Here is a 26,946-nt window from a genome sequence, read left to right as displayed (position 1 = left end):
ACTATCTAATAAAAATTATTTTAAAAAAAATTGCATAAAAAAGTTATAAGGTCTCAAAGTTATGAGGTCTCAGGTTTTAAGAAAAAGGCCTTTAACATTGAGATACATACATATACATGTCTAAAGATGGATGAAGTGAGTACACCCCTAACATTTCTGTAAATATTTTATTATATCTTTTCATGTGACAACACTGAAGAAATTATACTTTGCTACAATGTAAACTATTGAGTGTACACCCTGTATAATAGTGTGAATTTGCTGTCCCCTCAAAATAACTCAACACACAGCCAAATTGGGACCAAAGTGTCAATAGTTTGTGTGGCCACCATTATTTTCCAGCACTGCCTTAACCCTCTTGGGCATGGAGTTCACCAGAGCTTCACAGGTTGCCACTGGAGTCCTCTTCTATTCCTCCATGATGACATCACAGATCTGGTGGATGTTAGAGACCTTGCGCTCCCCCACCTTTCGTTTGAGGATGCCCCAAAGATGCTCAATAGGGTTTAGGTCTGGAGACATGCTTGGCCAGTCCACCACTTTTACCCTCAGCTTCTTTAGCAAGGCAGTGGTCGTCTTGGAGGTGTGTTTGGCATCATTAATGTTATCATGTTGAAATACTATCCCGTGGCCCAGTCTCCGAAGGGAGGGGATCATGCTCTGCTTCAGTATGTCACAGTACATGTTGGCATTCATGGTTCCCTCAATGAACTGTAGTTCTCCAGTGCCGGCAGCACTCATGCAGGCCCAGACTATGACACTTTCACTTGTCTTTGTACTTCTCACCTGGTTGCCGACACACACGCTTGACACCATCTGAACCAAATAAGTTAATCTTGGTCTCATCGGACTACAGGACATGGTTCCAGTAATCAATGTCCTTAGTCTGCTTGTCTTCAGCAAATTACTTGCAGGCTTTCTTGTGCATCATCTTTAGAAGAGGCTTCCTTCTGGGACGACAGCCATGCAGACCAATTTGATGCAGTGTGTGGTGTATGGTCTGAGCACTGACAGGCTGACCCCCCACCCCTTCAACCTCTGCAGCAATGCTGTCAGCACTCATAAGTCTATTTCCCAAAGACAACCTCTGGATATGACGCTGAGCACGTGCACTCAACTTCTTTGGTCAACCATGGCGAGGCCTGTTCTGAGTGGAACCTGTCCTGTGAAACCGCTGTATGGTCTTGCCCACTGTGCTGCCGCTCAGTGGGCGAGGCCTGTTCTGAGTGGAACCTGTCCTGTGAAACCGCTGTATGGTCTTGTCCACTGTGCTGCAGCTCAGTTACAGGGTCTTAGCAATTTTCTTATAGCCTAGGCCATCTTTATGTAGAGCAACAGTTCTTTTTTTCAGATCCTCAGAGAGTTCTTTGCCATGAGGTGCCATGTTGAACTTCCAGTGACCAGTATGAGAGAGTGTGAGAGCGATAACACCAAATTTAACACAACTGCTCACCATTCACACCTGAGACCTTGTAACACTAACAAGTCACATGACACTGGGGAGAGAAAATGGCTAATTGGGCCCAATTTGGACATTTCTACTTTTGTTGCCAACGGTTTAGACATTAATGGCTGTGTGTTGAGTTATTTTGAGGGGACAGCAAATTGACACTGTTATACAGGCTGTACACTCACTACTTTACATTTTAGCAAAGTGTAATTTCTTCAGTGTTGTCACATGAAAATATATAATAAAATATTTACAAAAATGTGAGGGGTGTACTCACTTTTGTGGGATACTGTATATATATATATATATATATATATATATATATATACATATATATGTGTGTGTACATATGTAATTATGTAATGTGTATATATATATATATATATGTATTTACAGACATATATACACATATAAACGCATATGTATACATAGATAGACATATATGTAAGTGCATTGGAGCCTTTTGCAGTTAAGTCAATGAAAACAAGTAAAACATACAGTATTTATGCAATATTCATTTTCAATAAAGTGTTATACTGTGTATTTACTGTAAATATTTCACATTCCAATGTTTTGCACATAGTACAATATGTTCTAAGTATTCATAAATAGATATTCTTACATATATCTATAGATATATCTTTACCTCTATATAATCATGTATATATACTGTATATAGGTATAAGTATATAGAGGTATGTAGTAATATGTATTTATGAATACATATTACTACATATATGAATAGAACATATATTTCTATGTGAAAAACACTGAAATATAAATTATTTATATTTTCATGTAAGGTTAGCGGACTTGAGAATATGTGATTGGGTTTGTGCGTGACTAGGGTGTTGGGATTGTTTCCATTTTTTTTGCATTTTTGACTTCAATGAGGGGATACGTGGGGCTTGTATCAATTGAACTGAAAGCAAATTTAAATGTATATACATATTTGTATACATAGTACTTTCAAATAAAACACTCCACAGCACGACATTTTAGTCTAACATTCTCTCCTCACTGCTCCTATCCTCTCATGAATGTACCAATTTTCTCATCCTCCTAGACCATACGAACAATCCTTTGTTGGTATATATATTTATATGCATATAACTCAGATAGAATGTAGATCTAAATTTGATATAAAATATGTGTGCCTGTGTATATGTGTAACAAAGTTCTACATTCTAGGGAAGGATGTGATTATTGACACAGGTGGTAGGACAAGTGGGAAGTTATAAACTAACAGCAAAGAGACAAGGGGTGGCGAATTATCAAGTGGCCGCCCAACATCGCTAAATGCACAAGCATTTCTGGTAAAATGCTTGTGCAATGCCACCCCCTGCACATTCGCTGCCAATCGGCCGCTAGCAGGGGGTGTTAATCATCCCGATTGTATCTGATCGGGATGATTACTGTCCGTCATCTCTCAAGTGGCGGTTGAGTTTAACTTAACTTAAGTTTACGGTGAGCCGGAAACTTCGGGGGTAGATTGCAGCATCTGCTGCTTGGTAAATCTACCCCAAGGTCTTTACATATTATGCAAAGTAATTTACTCTTCACAATGATGTCAGCTTGCCCTAAGAAAAAAAAAGATCTCAGGGTATAGGCAGGACAGCTGAGAGGGAAAGAAGACAGTTGGGATGGAAAGTTGGTAGGTATACACACACACACACACATACATACACACACAAGCACACACACACACATACATACACATACATACACATATACACACACACACACACACACACATACATACACACACAAGCACACACACACACACACACACACACATACATACACACACAAGCACACACACACACATACATACACATACATACACATATACACACACACACACACACATACATACACACACAAGCACACACACACACATACATACACATACATACACATATACACACACACACAAGCACACACACACACACTTACATACACATACATACACATATACACACACACACAAGCACACACACACACACTTACATACACATATACACACACACACACATACATACATACATACATACACATACATACACATATACACACACAAGCACACACACACACACATACATACACATACATACACATATACACACACACACAAGCACACACACACACACTTACATACACATATACACACACACACATACATACACATATACACACACACACAAGCACACACACACACTTACATACACATATACACACACACACACACATACATACACATATACAAGCACACACACACACATACATACACATATACACACACACACACATACATACACATATACAAGCACACACACACACATACATACACATATACACACACACACAAGCGCGCACACACACACATACATACACATATACACACACACATACATACACACACAAGCATGCACTCACACACACACATACAAGCATGCACACACGCGCGTGCACACATACACATATACACACAAGCATGCACACACACGCACACACATAAACATATACACACACACAAGCATGCACACATGCGCGTCCACGCACACAATCACGTACACACACACACAAGTGTACGCACACACACATACACATACTTTCTCTACACAGTAAACACACACAAGCACATACTGACTACACAACACACGCACACAAACACATACTGATACTCTGCACAACACACATGCACTCACATATACAAACACACACATAGGGGCCTATTTATGTAATGTCTGTCCGACATGATCTGATCAGCGGATCATGTCTGAAAGACATCGCTGAATGCGGACAGCAATACGCTCTCCGCATTCAGCATTGCACCAGCAGCTCTTGTGAACTGCTGGGGCAATGCCGCCCCCTGCAGATTTGCGGCCAATCATCCGCTAGAAGGGGGTGTCAATCAACCTGATCGTATTCGATCGGGTTGATTTAACGCAATCTCTGTCCGCCTCCTCAGAGCAGGCGGACAGGTTATGGAGCAGCGGTCTTTAGAAACACGACCCTTCAAGCTCCATGGGGAGCTTGATAAATGGGCCCCATAGTCATACTAGATAGGAAGTTTGGGGTTGGTAAGTGCATATATAAACACACCCTGCAAGAACACATAGATAGGACACATTGTGTGTGTGTGAGTATGAGTAAAAACCTGTTTATGTAACTATCTCTGTAACCTCTCTGTAATGATGTAAAGCTCTCTCTCTGGTAAAGAACTGAGTGTCTGGTAAATTTTTTAGCCTGGAATTACTACTAGTAGAATAGTGCCTATACTTCTGCTGAACTACACCTACAATGTTTACCTAGGACTGGTGGTAAAGAAGGAATTGTGTACAAGTGTGTGATACTAGCAAAAGCACAAAGCAGAGTATATTATCCGGTGGTGGATTTATTGAATGTGATCCTGTTGGATCAGAGGGATAATTGTGCAACGTCCTTGACCATTTTGCGTCTTCCCTTTTTTACAAAACACTACCTCCCATCCTGGCTGATTTCATCATTCCTGTTGACACACTTCTCATGTTTCCTCCTAACTTTACCTAGCAGACAACTTCTACAGCTTTCTGTGATGGACACTACAACAATCTTGTCTTCTTCTGTCTGACAAATTTTCAACATACCTTTTCTTCTCTCTGGCCTCATATTTTGAATACAAAACCTTAATATCCCTTTAGCCCCCAATACCCCATGCCTCTCTAATATATACAGAAACATCCAAGCAGGGTTAGCTTTGAGAAGTTAGCAGGTGCATTCCAACTTCTGTTAATTAGAAATCGCTCAATTTTCAGAGCTAGATTAGATGAAAAGGGGACAAAATAAATAATGAAAATATATTGTAAAGATGTTTCATAACTAGACATAACAAGGTGTTTACAGTCCCTTTAAATCTGCTCTTTCCAGGATACTTAAAGAATAGAGTCGATAAATATTGATCTAGTACATATTTAAAAGTGTTTTTGACAGCGACATAAAACTGCTTTTTGTTTACTTCTGCTCCCATAGCCTAGAAGCCTACTGCCAGCAACATTTTTATGAAATATAATTGTAATAAATTATAAATAGGCAACATAACAATGTGATTAAATCATAGACCCAGGCGGTGGCCCTTTAATGAATTAAGGCTAGACCCAAATAGCTGTAAATAAATCATAATAAGGAAAATGAACATATTATAAATTCTGTAGCATATGTATCTGAAGCATCTAAAAGGGCAGATTGGCACCTTGTCACCAGCAAAATCTAATGCAGATGGTCCCGACTCTTAATGTGGGTTAATCTACAAAGTTCTTGGAGCGAGATAAAAGAAGCGCTGTACCCCTGCGGTCCTGTTGCCATATGCAGCTAATAACCAGAAATAGAGGAACATCCAAATGTGCAAGCAAACAGCTGGAAGGTACAGAAAACAGAAATCAATACACTTTCTTCAAATATAGGAATTACTAATTTCACAAATAAAAAAATGCACATTGTCAACATTTGTTTAACCATTTACTAACTAAAATAATAGGGCAGTCTGCAGAGGCTTAGATACAAGGTAAACACAGAGGAATAAAGTATATTAATATAACTGTGTTCGCTATGCAAAACAGGGGAATGGGTAATAAATGGATTATGTATCTTTTTAAACAATAAAAAATTCTGGATTAGACTGTTACTTTAACTGAATATAAATAATACATACACATCTGGGCTAACCTCTTACACATAACTTGAATAGTAAATCTGATGGTTTAATTATTTATTAACTAAATGTGCCTATTTGTAATTGCTTTATTTTGTAGCCAAGACTGGAAATAGTCAAATACAATGCTCCTTTAACTGATAATTTGGAACCTGGTCAGAAGAAACCAGACATTCAGATATTTAGCACTTAGGAGTTATTATCCATACCAGATAAATGAAATCATATTTAACACAGAAAGGTTCAAAGTAGTGATCTGCCTGGTGTGCAGAGCTCAGTCACTTTATAGATTATGCCATCAGAAACAATAAACATGCAGAACAAAATGGAAGATGGCAGTCTTGTTCACCAAAGTATATTCTGTATACAGTTCCTTTTTCAGAAAGATCTGGAATGAACTAAACTATTATCAACACAGCTTGTGTATACAGCAAATCCAAATAAAAATGCTACAAACACACAAAGAAGGCCACAAGGTTTACAATCTTATCATACCAGCCTGGAACAATATCAACATTTTGGGCCTTAAAGGGACACTGAACCCACATTTTTTCTTTCGTGATTCAGATAGAACATCCAATTCTAAGCAACTTTCTATTGTACTCCTATTATTAATTTTTCTTCATTCTCTTGCTATCTTTATTTGAAAAAGAAGGCATCTAAGCTTTTTTTATTGGTTCAGACCTCTGGACAGCACTTTTTATTGGAGAATGAATTTATCCACCAATCAGCAAGAACAACCCAGGTTGTTCACCAAAAATGGGCCGGCATCTAAACTTACATTCTTGCATTTAAAATAAAGATACCAAGAGAATGAAGAAAATTTGATAATAGGAGTAAATTAGAAAGTTGCTTAAAATTGCATGCTCTATCTGAATCACGAAAGAAAAAAATTGGGTTGTGTCCCTTTAAGTAACAAACAGGCCTTGGCAACAATGGAAAACACTCAACATCTGAGTGAGAAACTGATGACTTCAAAAAGGCTAAATGTCTTTAGAACATTCATTTTGACATATACACAGAGGAAGTGTTCTTTATTGGCATTTAACCTGGTCCAAAGCAGGAAAATTGTGGCCAAACAATGCAGGGCATAAATTCTTTATATTAATAGTTTGAGTAATTAAATTGCATTTTAATTGGCTAACCACCATTAGACCACTGGCAATGCGTATTTTTATAGGCTAAGTCTATCTCTATAAAATGCTAAACATTTCTGGCATACCAGATGATGCCACAGATGCTATGTATTATATGCCGATTACTAACTGATATGTTTTATGTGTTAACCACAGCATAATAAAAATTTGAGGGAGGGGGGCAAAGCTGAAATTCGGAATTTCCAAGGCAATACATATACTAAGAATGATATTTTTATGTCTAAACTGTGGCATTAACCACTTAATGTCATGAGGATGTTTCATGCCATCCTAAACAGCGCAGGGCATGGACCATCCTATCTTTTTTGGTGCCCTGAACCCTCCTCCCCTTATTTAATTGGAAATCAGACTGGGGCAATCCTAGCATTGTAGACAGTCCCCCATGATCCGATCTGGCCTGGAACATATGTGATCACTTTAACTATGATTTCACTTTTCAAGCAGGTGTTTACATCGGAACTTTGTACCAATGTTAAATACTTGCCTCAGGCATGAAGGAGTTAAAGCAAGTTATTTGCCTTCACTAGTTGCCTAGTTTTTGAAATATGAAAAAACAATTACATTTTTAACCTGTTGACAAGTTAACTCGTTAAGGGAATTTAAAAAAAAAAAATGTCAAAAAATAAATAAAATAAAGTAAAACAACCATGGTGCAAAAACATTTTTTTTTTTAAATTGCCAATGAGTAATACCATTTAAAACAAAAATATTTATTTGAAAGGACATAAAGTGCAAAAAAGAAAATGCTATAATATATTATTAAACAAAATAACATGAAATAGTTAGTTGTACACACCATAAATCCATGTTATTGGTTAAAAGGACATTAAACACTAAAAGCAATAGCCAGCACTGCTATTGTCTAAGAGGTGGAAACGTCACCACACAGCAAAATAATGTTCTGCCGTGGGGTGCCTGAGGTGCTCAGCGTGGCAAACGCTTCAGACAAATAAAGGAACTTTCAGCATGAAGTATTTTATACTTTATAGCTGAAAGTCCCCTTTATTTGTTCCAATGGTAAATCCTAGTGTTTCTCAAACGCTATTATTTACCATCACTTTAAGTACCTGTTATCAGGATAGAAACTGGGAGGTCACGCCTCTAAAGGCTACAGTAAAGTGCTATTGAATTAACTCCTTTGTTCATTGTATAAGGGAAAAGCTGATTTACATATGTGAGATTAATCTACTGTAATCAGAATTCATTCTCACCACTGCTAAACCATCTCAATTCCATTTGTATGTATGACGGGCATACTGGCACAATTGCTCAATCACTATATTGTCATTATTAATATTTTACAAGTATTGTATTTTACAATATTTAAATATATTGATTGTAAAAGCACCATTTCCTGTTTGTTGTGATCTGAAAACAAGATGAAGACTACATATTTCTATTTATATGAACTTATGATATCTTATTCTGGATTTTACAATAGCAAAACTGTAAAGAGTGAAGCCGTTCCCTCGCAACATGGTATGTACAAGATCACGCCTTCATGACTCATTTTTTTAGGGGACGCTCCTTCATGCAAGCTAAGTCCAAACAAGGTCAAGGCAGTACGCTTTACAGTTCTTGTGTCTACGTTATTGAACTCAAGGTCACAAGGGCACTATCTGGCTTAAATATTCAATAATGTAGGTGCAAGCACTGTAAAACACACTGGTGTGACCTTGTTTGGAAACTGAGGTAGGCTCAGGAGCATGCACATTTTATTTCATGAAAGAGGATACATTGCTTACCCAACCTTATAGTGAAACATTTATTTTTTGGAAAAAAATCTCTCTCCTGAACTTACTAAATCACCCTATTAACTTATTTAAAATGTTATACAATATTAAAATGCTTAGCATGGGAATGTCCCTTCACCACTATACATTTGCCACAGTAGCCATGTTAAAGGGACTCAATATTTTCCTCTCATGATTCAGCTAGAGAATGCATTATTAAACAGCTTTCCAGTTTACTTCTATTATCAAATTTGCTTCATTTTACTGGTATCATTTGCTAAATGAGCAGCAATGCACAACTAGGAGTTAGCTAAACACAACAGGTGAGCCAATGACAAAGTATACATGCGCAGCCACCAAATAGCAGCTAGCTCCCATTAGTGCATTACTACCCATAAGTCTACTTAGGTATCCTGTTCAAAAAAGGACACTAAGAGACCTAAGCAAATTAGATAAAAGAAGTAAATTGGAAAGGAGTTTAAAAAACGCATACTCTCTCTGACTCATGAAAGTTTAATTTTAACTTCACTTTTGTCTCCCACTGTTTTTAACCATAACAACAACCAGTACTCCACCTTGTACAACCACTTATAACATTCATTGTCCACCCTACAGAATTCTCCAGAGCCTTAAAGACCACCCTGCATGACCCCCCTCCATCACAATCTATATATTGCCTAGAGGATCCTGCCAAATGCAAAGTCACCCCTCCCAAAAACTAATAGCCACCCAAATAAAAACAAATATCTAGGTGACAATGCTGACCCTTTCTAACTTTCCAGTCTTTCCATTTATGTCCACTTTTGGACACTCTCTTCATGTCTTGCTGTAACCTGCTCCTGCCCAAATGAGAAACCCTTTTTGCTCACACCAAAAGAAGACATCCTTAGAACAGGAAGTAAACCTCTGTAGGGGTTAAACAGGAAGTTGTTGGGTTTTTTTATTTTTAAATCACACCTTGTAATTACAAGACATTTCTCTTGTGTTGCTATAGAACAACATATCAGCCAAGTCTTTACATTTTTAAAACAAATTAGCATCCTTTTTATTGCTGTTATTTTTAATATCCAAACCCCACCCACATTTTCCTTATTTGGAGCAACCAATATGGGCTTCAGTCTACAGACAACAAGACTAGTCACTGTAATAAAGTTAGTATAAAATGCATTGTTTTGCAGTTATTATCTGATAAAGCCAATTAGGGACAGATATACACATTTTTTCAGAACTAAATTACACATGAAGGGGGCAAAACAAAATAATTAAAATATATTGCAAAGTTGTTTCATTGTGAATAACTAAAAATCGGCTAGATTACGAGTTTTGCGTTATGAGCGGTGCGGTGCTAACTTGCAAGTTATTTCCACCGCTCACCTCCCTATAGCGCTGCTATTACAGGTTTACAAAAACCCGGCGTTAGCAGGCAATAAGTGAACGTTGAGCAAAATTGAGCTTCATACCGCACACAAATACCAGCGCTGCTTTGAGCTGATTTTACGTGCTCGTGCACGATTTCCCCATAGACATCAATGGGTAGAGCCGGATGAAAAAAAGTCTAACACCTGCAATAAAGGAGCGTAAAACTCCGTAACGCAGCCCCATTGATTCCTATGGGGAAATAAAATTTATGTTTACACCTAACACCCTAACCCCGAGTCTAAACACCCCTAATCTGCTGCCCCCGACATCGCCGACACCTACAGTACACTTATTAACGCCTAATCTGCCGCCCCCGACATTGCCGCCACCTACATTACAGTTATTAACCCCTAATCTGCCACCCCAATGTCGCCGCCACCTACCTACACTTATTAACCCCTAATCTGCCGTCCCCCAACATCGCCGCCACCTACATTACAGTTATTAACCCCTAAACTTCCGCCCCCAACGTCGCCGCCACTATACGAAAGTTATTAACCCCTAACCCTAACCCTAAGTCTAACCCTAACACCCCCTTACTTTAATGTAATTTAAAAAAATCTAAATAAAACCTACTATTAATAACTAAATACTTACCTATAAAATAAACCCTAAGCTAGCTACAATATAACTAATAGTTACATTGTATCTATCTTAGGTTTTATTTTTATTTCACAGGCAAGTTTGCATTTATTTTAACTAGGTAAACTAGTTAGTAAATAGTTAACTATTTACTAGCCAACTAGCTAAAATAAATACAAATTTACCTGTAAAATAAAACCTAACCTGTCTTACACTAACACCTAACCTTACACTACAATTAAATACATTACATTAATTAAATACAATTAACTAAATAAAAAAACAAAACACTAAATTACACAAAACAAAAAAATAAATGATCAAATATTTAAACTAATTACACCTAATCTAATAGCCCTATCAAAATAAAAAAAAACTGTCTGCCGATGGCTCTTCTCGAATAGGGGTTCCTTTAAGTGACGTTATTCAAGTTGGCGTCCCTTGAATTCCGATTGGCTGATAGACTTCTATCAGCCAATCGGAATTAAAGGTGAAAAAAGCCGTCGGAAGAAGAGGATGCTCCGCGCCGGATGTCTTGAAGATGGAGCCGCTCCGCGCCGGATGGATGAAGACTTTGGCCCGCTTGGATGAAGACTTCTGCCACTTCGTTGAGGACTTCTGCCGCTTCATTGAGGATGGATGTCGGGTCTTCAAAAACTGTAAGTGGATCTTCGGGGGTTAGTGTTAGGTTTTTTTAAGGGTTTATCAGGTGGGTTTTATTTTTAGCTTAGGGTTTGGGCGGAAAAAGAGTTAAATGCCCTTTTAAGGGCAATGCCCATCCAAATGCCCTTTTCAGGGCAATGGTTAGCTTAGGTCTATTTAGATTTAGGTTTTTATTTGGGGGGTTTGGTTGTGTGGGTGGTGGGATTTACTGTTGGAGGGTTGTTTGTATTTTTTTTTACAGGTAAAAGAGCTGATTTCTTTGGGGCAATGCCCCGCAAAAGGCCCTTTTAAGGGCTATTGGTAGTTTAGTGTAGGCTAGGGTTTTTTTTTTATTTTGGGGGGCTTTTATATTTTGATAGGGCTATTAGATTAGGTGTAATTAGTTTAAATATTTGATAATTTCTTTTTAATTTTGTGTAATTTAGTGGGGTTTTTTTTGTAATTTAGTTAATTGTATTTAATTAATGTAATTAATTTAATTGTAGTGTAAGGTTAGGTGTTAATGTAAGACGGGTTAGGTTTTATTTTACAGGTAAGTTTGTATTTATTTTAACTAGGAAGATAAATACAATGAAACTATTAGTTATATTGTAGCTAGCTTAGGGTTTATTTTATAGGTAAGTATTTAGTTTTAAATAGGAATTTATTTAGTTATTAATAGTAGGTTTTATTTAGATTTATTTTAATTACATTAAAGTTAGGGGTGTTAGGGTTAGACTTAGGGTTAGGTTTATGGGTTTATAACTTTAGTATAGTGGCAGAGATTTTGTGGGCAGCAGATTAGGGGTTAATAATATTTAACTAGTGTTTATGATGCAGGAATGCAACGGTTTAGGGGTTAATATGTTTACTATAGTGGCGGCGATATCCGGAGCGGCAGATTAGGCATTAATAATTTTATTTTAGTGTTTGCGATGTGGGAGAGCCTAGGTTTAGGGGTTAATAGGTAGTTTATGGGTGTTAGTGTACTTTTTAGCACTTTAGTTATGAGTTTTATGCTACAGATTTGTAGCGCAAAACTCATAACTACTGACTTTCAGTTTACGTTATAGATCTTGTAGTTTTAGGCAAACTCGTAATACTGGCACTATGGAAGTCCCATTGAAAAAGGACTTTTGGAAAGCTGCGGTAGTTACGTTGTGTTCCGGCCAAAAAAGTGTGCGGTGCAGCTAAACCTGCAAGACTCGTAATACCAGCGGTAGTGAAAAAGAGCCTTAATGCTGCTTTTTCAATCATATCGCAAAATTCGTAATCTAGCCGTAAGTTATGTAAACATCTTAATATGTTTACTGTTCCTTTAAAATTAAATAACTTGTTAAATGAAATCAATACTGGCATTGTTGTTGTGACTTAAACAGCCGCTATCAACTTACATCCATTGTAGGCTTGGACATCATTGTCACAAAAACCTTTCCTATACTTGCCATGTTGTTCTACATATGCAATCTTGGCTTCTAGATTCTGTGTACTGCCCTTCCTGTGACTACAGAGCTCTAGTTTTAGTATTTCTGTTGGACCTTGATGGATCTAAAAAATAATTTGCTAATTGTTATGAATTGTTAATCCAATAAAAATGATATATACTATATATATATATATATGACAAAAAACAAGAAATAAAAATATGGTGCTGAGCAATTAATCTGGTGCTAAGAACAACAGTGCTGGCAGTTCCAATGAATAATATGAACCTTAGTTTAAAAGTGTAGGATTGATCAAAATGTTTTCAATCAAAGAAGGACCAAGGCCGCACAGAGTTCTAAATGCTTTTATTACTAAAAAATTGTTACACAGAATTCCATCCCGAGCACAGGACGTCTATGCTCCACCCAAATCCCAACAACACCCCTTACACCATAAAAAAGAGTAAAAGCAGGAGGAGGTAGACAAACTACCTTGAAACAGGATACTATAGTATGCTAACTCTATGTAAAAAATAAAAGCCCATACAGGCTGGAAAAATAAAGCTAGGAAGCACCATATGTACCGCTATCTAATGTAACCAGTTACAGCTGAGTTATAATACTAGCGGGGCCCTGGAAAGACTGAAGTGTGTAAAAGTTCCAAAAGATATCCAATTCCCAGGCACTTAGTGCTATATGCACGCTCTGGTTTAGATATAATTCAATCTCCTAAAGGCAGTTCATTAGTAACAGATGCACTGATGTTTAAACTTTGCCTGGCACACAAGTGTTTATAACACGCTCAGGCATAAAACTTAACAGTCCACCAGAATGTAAAAATGTTGCCGCTTGTATTTCATCTGTGTGTTGTTAGATATTCACAGTTCAATTTAGCTCAGCATAAACTTGCATACAATGTGTCAGGTAGCTGATACACTTGATTGGTAACAATTTTTGCCGGATACTGGGTCCCTTGTAATTTTAAACATGAACGGTAAGCAAGACTTAAATCTCTCCTAACCTCACCTTTTATCCGTTTGCATATGTCACTTATCAATGCTGCGGTAAAAGAACATACCCGCATCACCAGAGTCCGTGTGAGAGTGTGGGTTGGCGTCTTCACTTGCGTTACCGTATAGAAGGATCCTGACGATTGTTTCAATGATAAGTTTGAATCCTCCGCTCAAAGCTCCTACGTCACCAGTGACTGTTCATGACGCGTTTCGCCCCTCCCACTGCAGGTTCAAGATCGGGGGTTCATCAGATGTACTCAATAGAGGCTATTCATTGCTTATATCAGGTAATCCATTAACTGGTTCCGCCTCCTCTTACTGGCACATATTTGACAAGGCTATATTAACAACTTTGCAGCTTGTCTATTGTCGGTGCATAGCGTGCTAATGTTGGGACAGGTTGAAAAAATACTACAACTTTACTAATCTATATAATGATCTAAACATTTAGATATATACGAAAACACTATTTATTTACAATGTAATTCTTAGCCTATAACATAAGTAGAAAGGATATTTAACAATCTTTACTATATTTTCACACTTTCATTTCGAAGCAGTGTTGTACAGAACATTAGTTAGCATAGAGCTATCACAACTTTTTTTCTACTCCCTACTACTCCACTATCTTGCATTGGACCCAGTATCCGGCAAATATTTTTACCAATCAAGTGTATCAGCTACCTGACACATTGTATGCAAGTTCATGCTGAGCTAAATTTAACTGTGAATATATAATATATAACACACAGATGAAATGCAAGCGGCAACATTTTTACATTCTGGTGGACTGTTAAAGGGACAGTCAACACCAGAATTTTTGTTGTTTTAAAAGATAGATAATCCTTTTATTACCCATTCCCCAGTTTTGTACAGCCACCACAGTTATATTAATACACTTTTTACCTCTGTGATTACCTTGTATCTAAGCATCTTCTGACAGCCCCCTGATCACATGACATTTTATTTATTATCTATTGACTTTCATTTTAGCCAATCAGTGCAGTGTCTGCCACAATTCACAGGCGTGCTCACAATGTTATCTATATGGTTTACAGGAACTAGCTCTCCCCTGTTGTGAAAAGCAAATACAAAAGCATGTGATTAGAGGCGGCCTTCAAGGGCTTAGAAATTATCATATGAGCCTTCCTAGGTTTAGCTTTCAACTAAGAATACCAAGAGAACAGAGCAAAATTGGTGATAAAAGTAAATTGGAAAGTTGTTTAAAATTACATGCCCTATTTGAGACATGAAAGTTTTTTTTGGACTTGACTGTCCCTTTAAGTTTTATGCCTGAGCGTGTTATAAACACTTGTGTGCCAGGCGAAGTTTAAACATCAGTGCATCTGTTAATAATGAACTTCCATTAGGAGATTGAATTATATCTAAACCAGAGCGTGCATATAGCACTAAGTGCCTGGGAATTGGATATCTTTTGGAACTTTTACACACTTCAGTCTCTCCGGGGCCCCGCTAGTATTATAACTCAGCTGTAACTGGTTACATTAGATAGCGGTACATATGGTGCTTCCTAGCTTTATTTTTCCAGCCTATATGGGCTTTTATTTTTTACATAGAGTTAGCATACTATAGTATCCTGTTTCAAGATAGTTTGTCAACCTCTTCCTGCTTTTACTCTTTGTTTATGGTGTAAGGGGTGTTGTTGGGATTTGGGTGGAGCATAGACGTCCTGTGCTCGGGATGGAATTCTGTGTAACAATTTTTTAGTAATAAAAGCATTTAGAACTCTGTGCGGCCTTGGTCCTTCTTTGATTGAAAACATTTTGATCAATGCTACACTTTTAAACTAAGGTTCACACACATATATATATATATATACTATATATATATATATATATATATATATATATATATATATATATATATATATATATATATATATATATATATATACATAGATCACTGTATATGTTATAATAACAAGATAGTAGGTAAAGTAGCACTAATGGTAAGTACCTATAGGTTCCAAATATTTTTGTAATCAACAAGCACCTGATAGGGGGCAATATAGCACTAAGGAGAATATTATAGAAGAAATGAGAGAGTAGTATATACCACTTATAAACCTCACTGTGCCTCCCTCTTAACAAATTATATCTTACTAAAAAGGAGAGAGAAAAATATTAGAGAATACAATAATCCTCTAAAAAAGAAAGGGAATAAAAACGGCACACATATGAGGTGAATTCAACAATTTATTAAACTCATATAGCATTTACAAAAGAAGTTTGCCCAAACATGCCCTGCCATCTCAAAGCTCTATTTTTGAGATGGCAGGGCATGTTTGGGAAAAATTATTTTGTAAATGCTATATGAGTTTAATAAATTGTTGAATTCACCTCATATGTGTGCCGTTTTTATTCCCTTTCTTTTTTAGAGGATTATTGTATTCTCTAATATTTTTCTCTCTCCTTTTTAGTAAGATATAGCACTAAGGAGACTCATATAAAAATGAGTTACAAAGTCTGTAACAAAAGAGTGCTTTACCCGTAAAATTGTAAAGGATAAATTCTCACTGAATAATACAGGAACGATTGTTTAACCATTCATACTTTATCTTTGTTGGTTTAACTATTAAATCATACACATTTAAAAACATTTAAACTCTCTGGATATCAATAATAAGCATAGGTGTGTGAATAATACCTCTGAGAATCATGTATCTAGATGTTAAACATTGTAATTGGTTTGTATAATATCAAGCAGTCAGATACAAACAATCGGCTAGATTACGAGTCTTGCGTTAGGGTTAAAAAGCAGCGTTGAGAGGTCCCAACGCTGCTTTTTAATGCCCGCTGGTATTACGAGTCTTGCAGGTACAGGTGTACCGCTCACTTTTTTTCCACGACTCGAACATACCGCAAATTCACTTACGTCAATTGCGTATCCCATATTTTCAATGGGATTTTCCTAACGCCGGTATTACGAGTCTTGGAAAAAGTGAGTGGTACAGCCTCTCCTGTCAAGACTGATACGGCATTTAAAGGTCAGTAGTTAAGAGTTTTATGGGCTAACGCTGTAACATAAAACTCTTAACTAAAGTGCTAAAAAGTACACTAACAACCATAAACTACCTATTAACCCCTAAACCGAGCCCCCCCCCCACATCGCAAACACTTAAATACAATTTTTAACCCCTAATCTGCCGACCGGACATCGCCGCCACTTTAATAAATATATTAACCCCTAAACCGCCACACTCCCGCCTCGCAAACACTAGTTACATTTTATTAACCCCTAATCTGCCACCCCCAATGTCGCCGCAACTATATTAAATGTATTAACCCCTAAATCTAAATCTAACCCTAACCCTAACACACCCCCCTAACTTAAATATAATTTATATAAATCAAAATAAAATTACTACAATTAAATAAATTATTCCTATTTAAAACTAAATACTTACCTGTAAAATAAACCCTAAGCTAGCTACAATATAACTAATAGTTACATTGTATCTAGATTAGGTTTTATTTTTATTTTACAGGCAACTTTGTATTTATTTTAACTAGGTACAATAGTTATTAAATAGTTATTATGTATTTAATAAACTACCTAGCTAAAATAAAGACAAATTGACCTGTATAATAAAACCTAACCTAAGTTACAATTACACCTAACACTACACTATAATTAAATTAATTCCCTACTCTAACTACAATTAAATACAATGAAATACAATTATCTAAATTACAGGGAAAAAACCCACTAAATTACAGAAAATAATAAAATAATTACAATTTTTTTAAACTAATTAAACCTAATCTAATCCCCCTAATAAAATAAAAAAGCTCCCCAAAATAATAAAAAGCCCTACCCTATACTAAATTACAAATAGCCCTTAAAATGGCTTTTTGCGGGGCATTGCCCCAAAGTAATCAGCTCTTTTACCTGTAAAAAAAAAGTACAATACCCCCCTCAACATTACAACCCACACACCCAATCCTACTCTAAATCCCACCCAATCCCCCCTTAATAAAACCTACCACTAACCCCTTGAAGATCACCCTACCTTGAGACGTCTTAACCTAACCAGTCAGAAGTGGTCCTCCAGACGGGCAGAAGTCTTTATCCAAGCCGGGAAGAAGAGGTCCTCCAGACGGGCAGAAGTCTTCATCTAGGCGGCATCTTCTATCTTCATCCATCCGGAGCGGAGCAGGTCCATCTTCAAGACATCCGACGCGGAGCATCCTCTTCTGTCTTAATCCGACGACTAAATGACAGTGCCTTTAAGTGACATCATCCAAGATGGTGTCCCTTCAATTCCGATTGGCTGATAGAATTCTATCAGCCAATCGGAATTAAGGAATTAAGGTAGAATTAAGGTAGAAATTAAGGTAGAAAAAATCCTGTTGGCTGATCCAATCAGCCAATAGGATTGAGCTCGCATTCTATTGGCTGTTTCAATCATTCTATTGGCTGTTCCATCGCGTCGGATGTCTTGAAGATGGACCCGCTCCGCTCCGGATGGATGAAGATAGAAGATGCTGTCTTGGGTGAAGATGTCTCAAGGTAGGGTGGTCTTCAAGGGCTTAGTGTTAGGTTTTATTAAGGGGGGATTGGGTGGGTTTTAGAGTAGGGTTGGGTGTGTGGGTGGTGGGTTGTAATGTTGGGGGGTATTGTACTTTTATTTACAGTTAAAAGAGCTGATTACTTTGGGGCAATGCCCTGCAAAAAGCCCTTTTAAGGGCTATTTATCATTTAGTGAAGGGTAGGGATTTTTATTATTTTGGGGGGCTTTCTATTTTATTAGGGGGATTAGATTAGGTGTAATTAGTTTTAAAAAATTGTAATTATTTTATTATTTTCTGTAATTTAGTGGGGGGGTTTAGATAATTGTACTTAATTGTATTTAATTGTAGTTAGTTTAGGGAATTAATTTAATTATAGTGTAGTGTTAGGTGTAATTGTAACTTAGTTTAGGTTTTATTTTACAGGTAAATTTGTCTTTATTTTAACTAGGTAGTTTAATAAATAGTTAACTATTTAGTAACGATTCTACCTAGTTAAAATAAATACAAAGTTGCCTGTAAAATAAAAATAAACCCTAAGCTAGATACAATGTAACTATTAGTTATATTGTAGCTATCTTAGGGTTTATTTTATAGGTAAGTATTTAGTTTTAAATAGGAATTATTTATTTAATTGTAGTAATTTTATTTAGATTTATTTAAATTATATTTAAGTTAGGGGATGTTAGGGTTAGACTTAGGTTTAGGGGTTAACAACTTTAATATAGTGGCGGCGACGTTGTGGGCGGCAGATTAGGGGTTAATAATTGTAGTTAGGCTGCGGCGACATTGGGGGCAGCAGAGTAGGGGTTAATAAATATAATGTAGGTGTCGGCGATGTTGGGGGCAACAGATTAGGGGTTCATAAGTATAATGTAGGTGGCGGCAGTGTCCGGAGCGGCAGATTAAGGGTTAATAATATAACGCAGGTGTCGGCGATGTCAGTGACGGCAGATTAGGGATTAATAAGTGAAAGATTAGGGGCGTTTAGACTCGGGGTTCATGTTAGGGTGCTAGGTGTAGGCATAAAAAGTATTTTCCCATAGGAATCAATGGGGTTGCGTTAGGAGCTGAACGCTGCTTTTTTGGTGTTTTTTTTTCAGCCGAATCTGCCCCATTGATTCCTATGGGGAACGAGCACGTTTAGCCAGCTCACCGCTACCGTACGCAGCGCTGGTACTGAGATGAGATGTGGAGCTAAATTTTGCTCTCCGCTCACTTTTCTGCGGCTAACGCCGGGTTTGTAAAAACCCGTAATACCAGCGTTGTTTGTAGGTGAGCGGTGAGCTGAAACTGCTCATTAGCACCGCAAGCCTTACCGACAAAAACTCGTAATCTAGCCGAATATCTTTTGTAGCCGGCTATTAATAAATTCAGAAATAATATTGTAACAAGAGGACCTGTTAATATGTGAGATGTCAGATTACGAGATTAAAGCTATCTAGCTAATACTCTATCTGTAATTATTAAGTCCTTGCTTACACAGTTAACTCTAGCACAGCTGTTCAGTGTAATAGATTATGTCTGTTTAAACCCCTTTTATAGTGGTGGCTAGATTAACGTTTAACTGACTTGTTTCACTATCACAGCATAACGTCTGATCTCAGAATATAACACACATTTACAAGCTATTGGCAAAAATGATTTCAATCAACAATTATCATGGAGAGTAAGCAGCTAAAAAATTAGAGTATGTACTCTCTGAAGCCAAATCCCCTGACACGTGTTTCGCTCACGCTTCCTCAGAGGGTTTACAGGCCGGCTGTTTGGTAAATCTATTTACTGGTTTATAAATCCCACTTTATGTGTGGGTTTGGATGATCATGAGGCATTATCTTGATTCTGATTGGTAGGATTGCATGTCAGTCATGTGTAGGCATCCAATGGGGATACATTTTTCATTTGAAGCCTTATGCTATACTCACATAACTACATGTTGCAAACTTATGCATGTTGGTTACGATAATATATGTTACTTTATCAGGGAATTCTTTATTTTTTCTGCTGAAGAATAAGTTCTAAATTTTCTTATTGTACATACTTTCACTTGTTGTGTGTACTTTGTATTATACCACAGAGATATTATTTGGTAATAGGACCATATGCAGGGTTTTCAATCTATTTATTACAGGTTAGTATTATAATGAAAATATGAAATACATCAGTAGCATGACAATAATGACAGATGTTTTAATAACAGAAGCAAGATTATGCAGAACACTATGTATACCATTTCTGACATATTTTAATAGAGTATAAAAAAAGGAATAGCAGCACTCCAATGAATAATTATCCAATTTTTATTTGTAGCCAAGAGCACAACAAAGGCAGCAACGTTTCGGACTACATGTCCTTCATCATGCCATAGATACACCATTTCCACTTCCTCCTTAAATACCCCTAAGGACACACCCACCAAACAACAATTAACTGTTTATACACCACAATAGTGGCATTTTCTAATTAGCATACTCACTTCTTAGAGTCCCAACGTGGAGTTAGTCAACTTAGGTTTCAAGTATTTAAGCATATTCCCCCCTGTAGACGAGGAGGTGATAGAGAACAGCATCTTAAACAGAGAGAGGCATTCTGGATTTTTACTTTAAACTCATTAACACCATTGGGTATGAATAAGAATTATGATTTATCCGTTTTTTTGTAGAAAAATGTTTTAGAAAATTGTAATGTGTTACTAATCTTCTCCTTTTTTTCTGAATGGATAGCGTTGTATACAGAAATAGATGTTCCCCAGGCTTTGTGAAAATTTATAGTGATGAAAGAAAAAAGAGAAAAAAGAAAAAAACCAAGAAAAAGAAACAAAGATAAATATACTTAAGTATTTCTTATAATATTGATTGTTGCTTCCTAATCATTGTGTAATGTTTCACCTCTTTTTTTTCTGTAAAAGTGAATAGGTATTTGATTGTTATAGAGTAATATTAAGAGGTAGGATATCTACATATGCTAATTAGAAAATGCCACTATTGTGGTGTATAAACAGTTAATTGTTGTTTGGTGGGTGTGTCCTTAGGGGCATTTAAGGAGGAAGTGGAAATGGTGTATCTATGGCATGATGAAGGACATGTAGCCCGAAACGTTGCTGTCTTTGTTGTGCTCTTGGCTACAAATAAACATTGGATAATTATCCATTGGAGTGCTGCTATTCCTTTTTTTTATATTTTGGATATTTTTGCTGGGTTGTGCAGTGCCCAGCTATAGTGTGCACCTAATAGTATTGCAGTGTGTGCTGGACTATTGTGATATTTTATATTTTAATAGAGTGTCATTGGGGTATGGTGTCTATTAATGTTAGTATTTAGTTAAATGTGTTATTATAGATTTCTAGGAGGATAGATACAGTAATGTTTTGAAGAGCAAAGTAGTTTAATTTGGTTCACATTTGGTGTGTGTAAATTTTAAAAGTACAGGCATAGATGTTTCTAAATGTTATGTGGAAGTCAGTTTCTATGAATTTGTTACCTAAAAGTCTGTTGAAGAGTGGTTGTGTGTACATATAACTAAAGAGATAGGTCACATAAATAAAAATTATCTTAATAAATTGAAGTGGATGTGAAGTATATGAAAAACTAACGGCTAGATTATGAGTTTTTGTCGATAAGGTGCTAACGAGTAGTTTCAGCTCACCTACAAACAGCGCTGGTATTACGGGTTTTTACAAACCCGGCGTTAGCCGCAGAAAAGTGAGCGGAGAGCAAAATTTAGCTCCACATCTCACCGCAATACCAGCGCTGCTTGTGCACGATTTCCCCATAGGAATCAATGGGGCAGATTCGGCTGAAAAAAAACCTAACACCTGCAAAAAAGCAGCGTTCAGCTCCTAACGCAGCCCCATTGATTCCTATGGGAAAATACTTTTTATGTCTACACCTAACATCCTAACATGAACCCCGAGCCTAAACACCCCCAATCTTACACTTATTAACCCTTAATCTGCTGCCCCCGACATCGCAGACACCTACATTATATTATTAACCCCTAATCTGCCGCTCAGGACACTGCCGCCACCTACATTATACCTTATGAACCCCTAATCTGTTGCCCCCAACATCGCCGACACCTACATTATATTTATTAACCCCTACTCTGCCGCCCCAATGTCACCGCAACCTAACTACAATTATTAACCCCAATCTGCCGCCCACAACGTCGCCGCCACTATATTAAAGTTCTTAACCCCTAAACCTAAGTCTAACCCTAACCCTAACACCCCCTAACTTAAATATCATTTAAATAAATCTAAATAAAATTACTACAATTAAATAAATAATTCCTATTTAAAACTAAATACTTACCTATAAAATAAACCCTAAGCTAGCTACAATATAACTAATAGTTACATTGTATCTAGCTTAGGGTTTATTTTTATTTTACAGGCAACTTTGTATTTATTTTAACTAGGTAGAATAGTTACTAAATAGTTATTAACTATTTAATAAACTACCTTGTTAAAATAAAGACAAATTTACCTGTAAAATAAAACCTAACCTAAGTTACAATTACACCTACCACTACGCTATAATTAAATTAATTCCCTAAACTAACTACAATTAAATATAATTAAATACAATTATCTAAATTACGGGAAAAAAACACTTAATTACAGAAAATAATAATAAAATAATTACACCTAATCTAATCCCCCTAATAAAATAAAAAAGCCCCCCAAATAATAAAAATCCCTACCCTACACTAAATTACAAATAGCCCTTAAAAGGGCTTTTTGCGGGGCATTGCCCCAAAGTAATCAGCTCTTTTACCTGTAAAAAAATGTACAATACCCCCCCAATATTACAACCCACCACCCACATACCCAACCCTACTCTAAAGCCCACCCAATCCCCCCTTAATAAAACCTAACACTAACCCCTTGAAGATCACACTACCTTGAGACGTCTTCACCCAACCGGGCAGAAGTGGTCCTCCAGGCAGGCAAAAGTCTTCATCCAAGCTGGGAAGAAGAGGTCCTCCAGACGGGCAGAAGTCTTCATCCAGGCGGCATCTTCTATCTTCATCCATCCGGAGCGGGTCCATCTTCAAGACATCCGACGCGGAGCATCCTCTTCTGTCTTGATCCAACGACTAAATGACGGTACCTTTAAGTGACGTCATCCAAGAGGGCGTCCCTTCAATTCTGATTGGCTGATAGAATTCTATCAGCCAATCGGAATTAAGGTAGAAAAAGTCCTATTGGCTGATGCAATCAGCCAATAGGATTGAAGTTCAATCCTACTGGCTGATCCAATCAGCCAATAGGATTGAGCTCGCATTCTATTGGCTGATTGGAACAGCCAATAGAATGCAAGCTCAATCCTATTGGCTGGATCAGCCAAAAGGATTTTTTCTACCTTAATTCCGATTGGCTGATAGAATTCCATCAGCCAATCGGAATTGAAGGGACGCCATCTTGGATGACGTCACTTAAAAGTACCGTCATTTAGTCGTCGGATCAAGACAGAAGAGGATGCTCCGCATCGGATGTCTTGAAGATGGACCCGCTCCCCTCCGGATGGATGAAGATAGAGGATGCCACCAGGATGAAGACTTCTGCCCATCTGGAGGACCTCTTCTTCCCGGCTTGGATGAAGACTTCTGCCTGTCTGGAGGACCACTTCTGTCCGGTTGGGTGAAGACGTCTCATGGTAGGGTGATCTTCAAGGGGTTAGTGTTAGGTTTTATTAAGGGGGGATTGGGTGGGTTTTAGAGTAGGGTTGGGTGTGTGGGTGGTGGGTTGTAATGTTGGGGGGGTATTGTACTTTGTTTTACAGGTAAAAGAGCTGATTACTTTGGGGCAATGCCCCGCAAAAAGCCCTTTTAAGGGCTATTTGTAATTTAGAATAGGGTAGGGCTTTTTATTATTTTGGGGGGCTTTTTTATTTTATTAGGGGGATTAGATTAGGTGTAATTAGTTTAAAAAAATTGTAATTATTTTATTATTTTCTGTAATTTAGTGGGTTTTTTTTGTAATTTAGATAATTGTATTTAATTGTATTTAATTGTAGTTAGTGTAGGGAATTAATTTAATTATAGTGTAGTGTTAGGTGTAATTGTAACTTAGGTTAGGTTTTATTTTACAGGTCAATTTGTCTTTATTTTAGCTAGGTAGTTTATTAAATACATAATAACTATTTAATAACTATTGTACCTAGTTAAAATAAATACAAAGTTGCCTGTAAAATAAAAATAAAACCTAAGCTAGCTACAATGTAACTATTAGTTATATTGTAGCTAGCTTAGGGTTTATTTTACAGGTAAGTATTTAGTTTTAAATAGGAATAATTTATTTAATTGTAGTAATTTTATTTCGATTTATTTAAATTATATTTAAGTTAGGGGGGTGTTAGGGTTAGACTTAGATTTAGGGGTTAATACATTTAATATAGTTGCGGCGACGTTGGGACGGCAGATTAGGGGTTAATAAATGTAGGTAGGTGTCGGCGATGTTAGGGGCGGCAGATTAGGGGTTAATAAAATTTAACTAGTGTTTGCGAGGCGGGAGTACGAGGCGGGAGTACGGCAGTTTAGGGGTTAATATATTTTTTAAAGTGGCAGTCATGTTCGGTTGGCAGGTTAGGGGTTAAAAAATTTATTTAAGTGTTTGCGATGTGGGGGGGCCTCGGTTTAGGGGTTAAAAGGTAGTTTATGGGTGTTAGTGTACTTTTTAGCACTTTAGTTAAAAGTTTTATGTTACGGCGTTAGCCCATTAAACTCTTAACTACTGACTTTTAAATGCAGTATCAGTTTTGACAGGAGAGGCTGTACAACTCACTTTTTCCAAGACTCGTAATACCGGCGTTAGGAAAATCCCATTGAAAATATGGGATACGCAATTGACGTATTTGCGGTATGTTTGAGTCGCAGGAAAAAAAGTGAGCGGTACACCTGTACCTGCAAGACTTGTAATACCAGCGGGCGTTAAAAAGCAGCATTGGGACCTCTCAACGCTGCTTTTTAACCCTAACGCAAGACTCGTAATCTAGCCGTAAGTGATTGAGTATCACAAATTAATTGCATTATTACATTTTGTGTATTGTTGCTTACAAAGTATGCATAATAAGGTAATAAAGTGTTAAGTAATTAACACAAATAATTATTAAGAGAATAGGTGAAAAGTGCCTAGGAAAGGGATGAAATCCTTAATCAAACATTATTAAGTAAGTAGTAATGAGTCAATGTGCAAAATGAAATACATTTGGTTGTGTACTATAATTATAGGTATACAAAGTAATTGTTATATTCATTGAGTCCTTTTGGTTGTATGGAGTCTAATAGATATATACATCTACATTCTGACTTTAAAAGTGCTTTTTCCAGATTTCCTTCTCTTATGCCCAGAGAGATTTTCTGTATCACGGCATATTTCAAGTCAGTGATTCCACTTTTGTGAATTTTTAGAAAATGTTGTGCCACTGATGTGATAGTTTTACCTTTGGATACATCCTTTGTGGCATTTTCTTATGTTATTGGCATGCTCCAAAATTCTTACCTGGCTTCGCGGGGGTTGTCATGCCTATGTAAACTTTCTTGCATGAACAAAAAAGAACATAGAACACTCCTGTAGACTGACATGTATAGTGTTGTTCTAATTTGTGAATTTTGCCTGTTTTGTCAGTGATTTGTTTGATTTTAGTTACATATGTACATGCTGAACATGAACCACATGCATACATTCCTGGGTCTTTTGGTGTTTTCTTTGGGATATAAATGTAGTGGCTTTGAACCAATTGGTCTTTTAGATTTCTGGGTCTTTTGTTCCTTGTGTTATTTTATGGGTTAACCCTATCATAGGTGCAAGAGTGGTATCATTTTGTAGTATGTGCCAATTTGTATTCATAATCCCAATTATCTGTTGCATTTGGGGATTATATGGTAATTAATATTGGACATGTTTCTTCTTGATTTTTGGCTTTAGGTTTTAATAAGTTATATCTATCTTGTTTTAAAGCTGCCATTATGGCTGATTTTACTGATTTTTAAACTGCTTACTTTCCATGATAATTGTTGATTGCAATATTTTTTGCCAATAGATTGTAAATGTGTGTTATATTTTGAGATCAGACGTTATGCTATGATAGTGAAACAAGTCAGTTAAACGTTAATCTAGCCCCCGCTATAGAAGGAGCTTAAGCAGACAGAATCTATTACACTGAACAGCTGTGCTAAAGTTAACTGTTAAGCAAGGACTTTATAATTACAGATAGAGTATTAGCTAGATAGCTTTAATCCCATAATCTGACATCTCACATATTAACAGGTCCTCTAGTTACAATGTTATTTCTGAGTTTA

Source organism: Bombina bombina, chromosome 3 (genome assembly GCF_027579735.1).
Source record: "Bombina bombina isolate aBomBom1 chromosome 3, aBomBom1.pri, whole genome shotgun sequence".
Classification (NCBI taxonomy): Eukaryota; Metazoa; Chordata; class Amphibia; order Anura; family Bombinatoridae; genus Bombina; species Bombina bombina.
This window is presented reverse-complemented; position numbering follows the sequence as displayed.